We start from the raw sequence: 9,022 nt of genomic DNA, 5'->3' as shown, positions 1-9,022 counted from the left end.
CCGCCGGGGTGTGGTACAACCGTGGTCCTGTGTCCCAATGAATTCGAAGGTTGGTGAAAGGAGATTGAAAGCGGATGCCTTTAGCCTTTAGCGCACTCTTTATATGTTTAAAAGCTCGGCGCTGTTGCACCACGGCCGCGGTATAGTCATGGTCAAAAGTTACGGGCTTGTCTCGTATGAGCATCTTCTTCTGCCACGCGTTTTTCAGTACAGTCTCCTTGGTCTTAAATTCAAGAAAATTCACGATAATGGATCGTGGGGGGGGCATCGGCGGTAGGTTTGGGGCCAAGGGAGCGATGAGCTCGTTGTATTTGCGGGTCTGTACCCTCGCTGATCAACTTTTCACTTCGAATTAGGTTTTCAACGAAGGTTATTGTGGAGCTGCCCTCTTCTCCTTCGCGGACCCCGTAAATTCTCAGATTATTCCTTCTCCCCCTTGATTCCAGATCGTTAATCTTGTCCATCATCTTCTTTTGCTCCTTTAGTGATTGTCTGAGCGCCTCGTTAGCTACCGCTGACCAAGTCTCAAGCCCCCCTATGCGATTCTGGGCTTCTTCGAGTTTTTCACTCTGTTCCTGCACCGCTAGCTTTGTCACTGTTAGTTGCTGGTTGATGTCTTGTTTAAGAGTATTCATCTCTTGTTTCATATCCGCTTTGAATGCATCCAGATCCGATTTCAGCTCCGTCCGTAGGCCACTTATCTGCTTGCTAATACTTAGCATAGTTTCGTGTAAAGTCTGCGTTGTTGCCTCGCCGTCGCCATCCTCTTCATCAGTGTTCGCATGTGCTTCGTCTTGTTCAAAATTTTGCTTTTCTTTATCTCCTTGCATTCTCCTAGTGCCTTTCCTGCCTCCCCCTGGCATATTTTCAGACAAAATAGTCTATTTCTGAAGCAGTCAACTTGAATTTCAGGGGAAAGTACAACCCAACTTTGAGGAGCTCAAAAACTAAACCGCCATATTGGTCAACCGTCCGCCCGGAAGTCACCCCTACTCTTTTTCAAAGGACATCCTGAGATTTTTAATGACCACAGAGAGTCAGGACCTCGGTTTAACGTCTCATCCGAAGGACGGTGCTCTTTTGGCAGTATAGTGTCCCCGTCACTATACTGGGGCATTAGGACCCACACAGACCACAGGGTGAGCACCCCCTGCTGGCCTCACTAACACCTCTTCCAGCAGCAACCTGGTTTTCTCAGGAGGTCTCCCATCCAGGTACTAACCAGGCTCAGCCCTGCTTCTCTTCAGCGGGCAACCAGTCTTGGGCTACAGGGTGATATGGCTGCTGGCAATTCATGTTAGTGTCATGCGAACCGCCGCAGTGCACACACAGTCTGATCCAGTCCAGAGACATGATAACACTGAGTGGAGTCATATGTCATATTAAGTCAGTAGACGGGCCTGTTTACACCTGGTATTAAGATGCGTTTTGGGATCACAAGTGGACAACATTAAATACAGGTGTAAACGGGATCTAAAAAGTTTTGAGCTTGTCCACTTTCAACCACATCCAGAGGTAGTCAAAAACGCATTCGACCAGATTGTTTTCGCAGTGTAAATGCTCATGCGATCAAATGTGTTCGAACAGCCACAAAAGACCGCTTACTCTCTGCATACTGACCTGCGTAAACATTATGGGAAGTGTGCTAGTCAGATGGGATTTAAACTTAGTCAGCTGAAAACCCAAGTTTGAAGACGAAAAACATATCAACCACAATGTGCTCTCACCATCCCTGATTTTTAACACATGCTCACAGTTTTTGGCATAGTCTTGCAGCTATCAGAGCATAAATGAAAGCTGCTGCCCTCTGGATGTTTTTCCGTGGTCTCCTGGTGCGTTCATATGTAAATTGCACAAGCTTATTTCATCCATTAGATCAAAAGATCTGAAAAAAAAACATACATTTACCCCCCCATAGACCCTCCCCTCAAAGAAATCAGGTCAGAAGTGGTTGAAAGTGGACAAAAGAGACGGAATAAAACACCAGGTGTGAACGGGTATGAGTCTCCCTCGTCTACTTATGATCCGATCGATCAAAACACATCTTAATACCAGGTGTAAACAAGGCCCGAGAGCAGGCGGTCTGTTGTGGCTGTTCGAACGCAATCAATCACATGAGCGACATTATCACATCATGACACTACGAAAGCAATCCAGTCAAATGCGTTTTCGACTCCCTCTAGAAGTCGTTAAATGTTAAAAGCTCAAAATGTTTTAGACTCTGTTTACACGTGTAATTCAATCTACCAAAATGCATCTTAATACCATATGTAAACATGGCCATAGAGTAATGTGGTCCTTCACAAACCTATCTGGAATATAACTGCAAATATGTAGCTATTTTTGTTTTCAGTAGTAAAAGTTGCTATAAGTCTAACCGAGAACTTTTTGTTTTTATCTTTTTGCTCTCACTGTATAATCATAATTTGATACATTTACAGTATGAAAAGACGCCTTGGTTACGACTGTAAACTCGGTTCCCTGAAGAGGGAACGAATCGACGCAGTGGGAACGCTGCGCATCATCAGACCAGGCTGCCGCATCACAAACATCTTGAAGTGAAACTCCTGACACTAGAGCCTTAGAGGGCAGCCATACTCCTAGTTGAATGGGCCCGTACTGCCAAAGGGGTAGGTAGTCCGGCTGATTCATAAGCAAGAGAGATAGCCTCGACCATCCATTTGCGAATTTTCTGCAACTCACAAACAGTTGTTCTGATCTACACCACCAGGCATCTCTGTGGACGTAGGCATCCAATGCCCTAACTGGACAAAGCAGATTATTTCTTTCCTGGTCGGGATCCTGGAATGGAGGAGGACAGAAGGCCTGCAGAACAATAAATCTGGCCACATTAGTGGGAACTTTAGAAATGCACCCCGGTCTAGGGTGAAGGAATGCATTTACCATGCTAGGTGCAAAATCCAAGCACAAAAGGGAAACTGACAAAGCTTGTAAATCTCCTATCCTTTTAAGAGAAGTGATAGCCAGGAAGAACAATGTCTTGAGAGTCAGAAACTTGACTGGAACCACCTCAATAGGTTCAAATGGAGCCAGGGATAGGCCTTGGAGCACCACAGGCAAATCCCATGCTGTTACCCTAGTGCATACTGCAGGCCTCAGCCTCAAAGTGCCACGGAGGAAACGTGTTACCAAATGGTCTCTCCCTAAAGACACACCACCCAAAGGAACATGTTATACAGCTATGGCCACCACGTACACCTTTAACCCTCTGGGGACCAAAAACGCGCCCGCGCGTTTTGCTCGTTTTTTTTTTAGCAATGAAAAATAAACACAAAATGCTCTGTTAATTTTGATCTTTCATTTTCGTGTAATACATCAATCGATCCTGTTCAGTTTCAATTTTTTTTTCTGTATACTCACAATAAAAATAAAGTGTTTTGCTTTTTGACAAATAAAGAAAAATTAACATGATGCTATTTCTGCCTTCTCTCTGTCAGTAAACTCCCATTTGAAACGCGTTCGAAAATGATCTATAACTCCGCGAAAATTCAGTCAAACAGGCAAACAGACCCACGGGCATAAAGCTTGAGATCGCAGCTTTTAAATTTAGTAATTTATATAAAAAACAAATATTATCAGCTTCTGTAATCTGTATAAAAAGAGAGCGACTCCAGTCGAGCTCATTACGAGCCATTCAAAAGTAATTTGACCACGCCCCGGAGAGCGCGTGCTATTCAAACGCAAATTCTGAGAACCATTTCAGTCTGTGAAACGCCCCCACATCAGCTGTAAACAAAGAGGCATAATATAGCCTACCTTACCTTATGGAGAAAAGTTTCCGTGCTGATATGAGGAGCAATATGAGGAGCAGATCCCGCTGAGGAGTGAGGTAGGCTAAGTTATCCTTTCTCAAGTGTTAATGTGGAATAACGTTATGGAATAACGTTAGGCCTATGTAAACAAAAAGATGAATCGCGCTTCTATAATATGAATCGCGTTTCTGTGAGATGAATGAAGGGTACATATTTGTAAAGACTGTTTAGCCTAAATATGAATCGCGTTTCTGTGAGATGAATGAAGGGTACATATTTGTAAAGACTGTTTAGCCTAAATATGAATCGCGTTTCTGTGAGATGAATGAAGGGTACATATTTGTAAAGACTGTTTAGCCTAAATATGAATCGCGTTTCTGTGAGATGAATGAAGGGTACATATTTGTAAAGACTGTTTAGCCTAAATATGAATCGCGCGTCTGTGTGTGAAAGAATAAACTGCTTTGCTATAGCCTACTGAGATGAGTAAAAATCGACTGAAATATGTTGAAATAAAATGTATTTGTATAAGCAACGTATTAAACTGCAAATTAACATTTATAGGCTATGCCCTAATATTTCATAAAAACAACGTTACAGTCAGGCGAAGTATGAAAGACAACATTTTGTTGACTAGATTTGAGTACAGTTTTTACTGTAGAATAGACTGTCACATCAAATAAGCTTTTCTGCTCATATATATATATATATATATAAAAAATACTATTTTGTCAAAAATAAAGTCATAGACTAAGATGTTCCAATGTTGGCTATATTCAAACTAATGAATACATATGATAAAATGTAGGCCTATAATCTTTTTTTTTTTTTTACAAAGAAAGAGTACTTTTTTGCAGAAATATTGCTGAAATTGTAATTATTGTTGTAATTGTAACCTTTTTAATAAAATAGCAAAACATATTTACAAGATAGATGTAAGCAAAATCTTAAATGGTCAATATAAGTCTTCTTCAAAATATATATTTTGTCCTTGCATTGTGGCTCAGTCAGTGTCACACCTGAATGAATGGCTAATTATGCAGAGTCATTATGCAGAGTGGGTGGGACTGGGTAATCTAAGGTGTAAACTACTCCTCCCCCTCGCATATTGGCTTTCCAAGCAAAACCTGTTTTACACCATTTAAATCAATGTATTTTTTTTTTGTGAACGATAAAGCAAGACTATTTTCACATAATTTTGAAGCTAGAACTCGAAAAGACAACATCCATTAGTCAAAAGTCTTGTGGGCACATATTTTGCATGAGTTTTGTGGTCTTATTTCAGCAACTTTCATTTTTATTTTTTTAAATAACCACGCATAAACATTATTCTCTTAAAAATACAAACATCTACATACATGTTGCTCGCATATTATGGTAGGCCTGTTTGTGCTATATAGAGTGAATTTACACCTTTGCCATTAACATGTTTATAAATAACTGAAAAAAGCACAAATGTCAGAGCATGTCAGGACATCTCAAGGGCCCCAAAAACAGCTTGGTCCCCAGAGGGTTAAAGTGGACAGAGATAACCCTGCAGCAAATTGCTCTTGCAGGAACTCAAGCACTGTACCAACAAGGCAGTTAACTGGGTCCAGCTGACGACTACTGCACCAAGAATTGAACACTCTCCATTTCAGAGCATACAGTTTCCTCGTGAAGGGAGCTCTGGAGTGAAGAATGGTCTCAACAATCTCAGTTGAGAGACCAGCATCTATGAGCTGGGCCCCCTCAGAGGCCAAGCCCACAGCTTCCACAGTTCTGGGTGGGGGTGAAGTATTGAGCCCCCTGCCTGGGACAGAAGGTCCCTCCTGACCAGAATCTCCCAAGGAAAGCCATCGAGGAAAGACACTAGATCCGAGAACCACACTCTGCCCAGCCACCCCAGGGCGATCAAGGAGAGACGAATCTTGTCCCGGCGAACTCTCTCCAGAATCCCGGGGAGCAGAGCGATCAGGGAAAAAGCGTACAGACGTAGTCTTGGCCACGTCTGAACCATAATATCCAGCCCCAGAGGAGCTTGATGCGTGAGGGAGAACCAGAGTGAAAAGTGAGACGTCCCTCGAGATGCAAACAGATCCACTTGAGCCTGGCCGAACAACCTCCTTATCAGCTCCTCCACCTCGGGGTGGAGCCTCCATTCCCCAGGCCTCAGCCCCTGTATCTACAGGACGTCTGCTCCTATGTTCTGGTTCCCAGGGATGTAAGCTGCTCTGAGTGAAAACAGCATTTCCTGAGATCACAGGAGGTTTTGGTGCACTAGTTTGCAGAGTGGACGCTAGCGCAAACCCCCCTGGTGATTTATGTAGGCGCCCACCGATGTGTTGTCTGAGAGGACGGGCACATGGTTGCCCCTGAGGTCTGAGAGGAAATTCTTGAGAGCAAGAAAAATAACCATAATTTTCAGACAGTTGATGTGCCAGTAAAAATGGTGTCCCCTCCACAGACCTTGAGTCGAGCGACCCTCTAGGATTGCACCCCATCCCTTGAGGGAAGCATCGGTCATTAGCATTTTGCGACGACAAAGAGCTCCCAGCATGGTTCATTGTGATAGGAACCAGGGTTTCTTACACATAACCAAGGCATGTAAGCATCGTCGCATGACCTTGATCGTGCGAAAAGGATTGGGGAAAACCCCCTGGTCCTGAACCACCACTGTAGGGGTCTCATGTACAACTAGGCCAAAAGGTATTATGTTGGACACTGCTGCCATCAGACCCAACAGCCTTTGAAACTGTTTGACAGTAAGTGACTGGCCTAGCTTTATCCGGTTTACTGTTGACAGAATCGACTCGATGTTTGCAGGAGAGAGACGTGCTTGCATTGAGATCGAATCCCATACAACACCTAGAAAAGTGGTTCTGTGTACTGGAGAAAGTACACTCTTTTTGACGTTCAACCTCAACTCCAAACTTTCCATGTGCTCGAGAACGACATCTTGATGCCGAACCACTAGCTGATGTGACTGAGCTAAAATCAACCAATCGTCGATGTAGTTCAGAATGTTTATGCCTTGTAGATGCAGTGGTGCTAGTGCTGCATTCACACATTTGGTGAAAGTGCGGGGTGATACAAGCTAGACTGAATGGAAGAACCCCATACTAGTAGCTTTTCCCCCGAAAGCGAACCTCAGGAACTTGTGTTGTTGAAGGATGGATACCTGGAAGTATGCATCCTTGACATTTATCGTAACAAACCAGTCCTCGGATCTGATCTGTGGTGCGATCTATGAGGTTAACATTTTGAATTTAAGCTGCATGACCGACTGATTCAGAAGGCGCAAATCCAAAATGGGACACAACCCCCCCATCCTTTTTTGGAACGATAAAATATTGGCTGTAGAAACCGGTTTCTCTGTAGAGGAGAAGGTACACATTCTATGGCCTCTTTCGCCAACAGAGTTTTTACCTCCTGTTTCATAACCAGAGCCTGCTCAGGGCCCACCACTGTGGGTAGGACCTCCATAAACCTGGGTGGGTGAGATTGTGTGCAGGATTGTGTGCAGGACCCATTGAGATATATTTGGCAGTAGCTTCCACACAGCCAGAAAATCTACTAAGGGAACCAGCCTCTCGAGGCTGGCCTCTGTTTTTCAAGCGACCAGCTCTGAGGCTCCTCAGAGGGGACAAGCCTCCCAGTACCACTACGTTTCCGGGCGGATGCAGAGATATGTGCTCGCCGGAGACCGCTTCGCCTTGAAGCACATGAGATGGAAGGGTTGGCATAACAGTCCCCCTAAGGGCACCGAAGGGAAATTGGCACCATGTACTGCGGTGTTGACCATTTCTCTCCAGAGGGGACTACCCTCAGAGGTCTGATGCCATAGATGTCAAGACCTCTTTCCCATAACGGTCCTCAGATCGCCTTACCCCTCGAAGGCTATAGTTGAGCTCTGCTTTTGTACCGTACGGTATGAGAATCTGGCTTTAGAGGTTTGGGGCTGCTCCCACTCAGCAGCCCCGGAGACCTGTGAGCGACAGGGGAGGAGATTCTGGAACCCAGCCGTTTGTTTTTCAGCCTCCTGAAACCTCTCGACGACTGGAGTGACAGCGTCACCGAAGAGGTGGGGCGTCCATGAGGAAGCACTTATCCTTCTCCTTTATGGTGCTGAGATTGAACCATAAATGCCTTTTCGTGGCCACCAGGGCTGCCATGGCACAACCAACAGCTCTGGCTGTCTCCTTGGTGGCCCAGAGAGAAAGATCTGTGGCCCGACGATGCAACTGCGACAGGGCCAATTCTCCCGTCCTCATTTAGGTCTCCTAGCATTTCTGCCTGGTAGGCTTGCAGCACACCCATAGTATGCAGGCATGCTGCAGCCTGACCAGAAGCAGCAAAAGCTTTGCTCACCAAAGCCGAAGTTGTTCTGACCGGATTGGTGGGCAGCATCGGGGCCTTTAGGGACGATGCAGACTGAGGGGAGAGAGAGCTGGCAAGCGTCTCTTCCACCTTAGGCATCGCCCCATAACCATGTTCTTTATGGCCAACTATAGAGGAATAGTGTGATGTTTGTGCACTATGTATTCTATAGGAGACCAGTTTCTTCCACAATTTCGACACCTCGGTGTGGAGATCAGGAAAGAATGGCAGGCCCCGACACAGAGGTTGCGCTCGTGAGGGCTGGAAACATTCATCTAGCTTGGACTTGGGATGAACGTCCTGCTTCTCTGCTGGCCAGTCAATAGTTAATTTGGCAACAGAGCAAGACACAACCTCCACCAGTTCCTCCTATGCAGGAGAGTGAGATGGAGAGTCACCATCCTCTGTTTCGATGCTTTCTACATCCAACTCCTCAGAGCTGGATATATGAAGCACCGGTGCCTCACCCGGTGCGGAAGGAACCGCAATGCGTGCTTCCTAACACTGGGAAAAGGCACTATATCTATAAGGTGAGGGCTGAGATAAGCATGGGCCCGTCTCAAACCCCTCTGATAGATCCATTTGTGATCCCCACGATCTAGATCGCCGCTGTGCCTCCGCAACAGCGGGACCCAAACCTCCTTGAAGATCGCCAGGTGGGACTGGACTGTCCTTTAAGGAAGCTGTTCACAGTCTGCACAGCCAGCACCCTTGAGCGCTGACTGTGCATGCTCCAGTCCCAAACAAACAACACACAGATTTTTTGTGTCTGTACCCATGATGTAGCGTGGGCAGGGGTGAACAGACAATCTGAACTGCTGCTTGCTCGCCATAATATATATATATATATATATATATAGCGGGGGAAATAAGTATTGAACACGTCATCA

Source organism: Rutilus rutilus, assembly GCF_951802725.1.
Source record: "Rutilus rutilus genome assembly, chromosome: 22".
Taxonomy (NCBI): domain Eukaryota; kingdom Metazoa; phylum Chordata; class Actinopteri; order Cypriniformes; family Leuciscidae; genus Rutilus; species Rutilus rutilus.
This window is presented reverse-complemented; position numbering follows the sequence as displayed.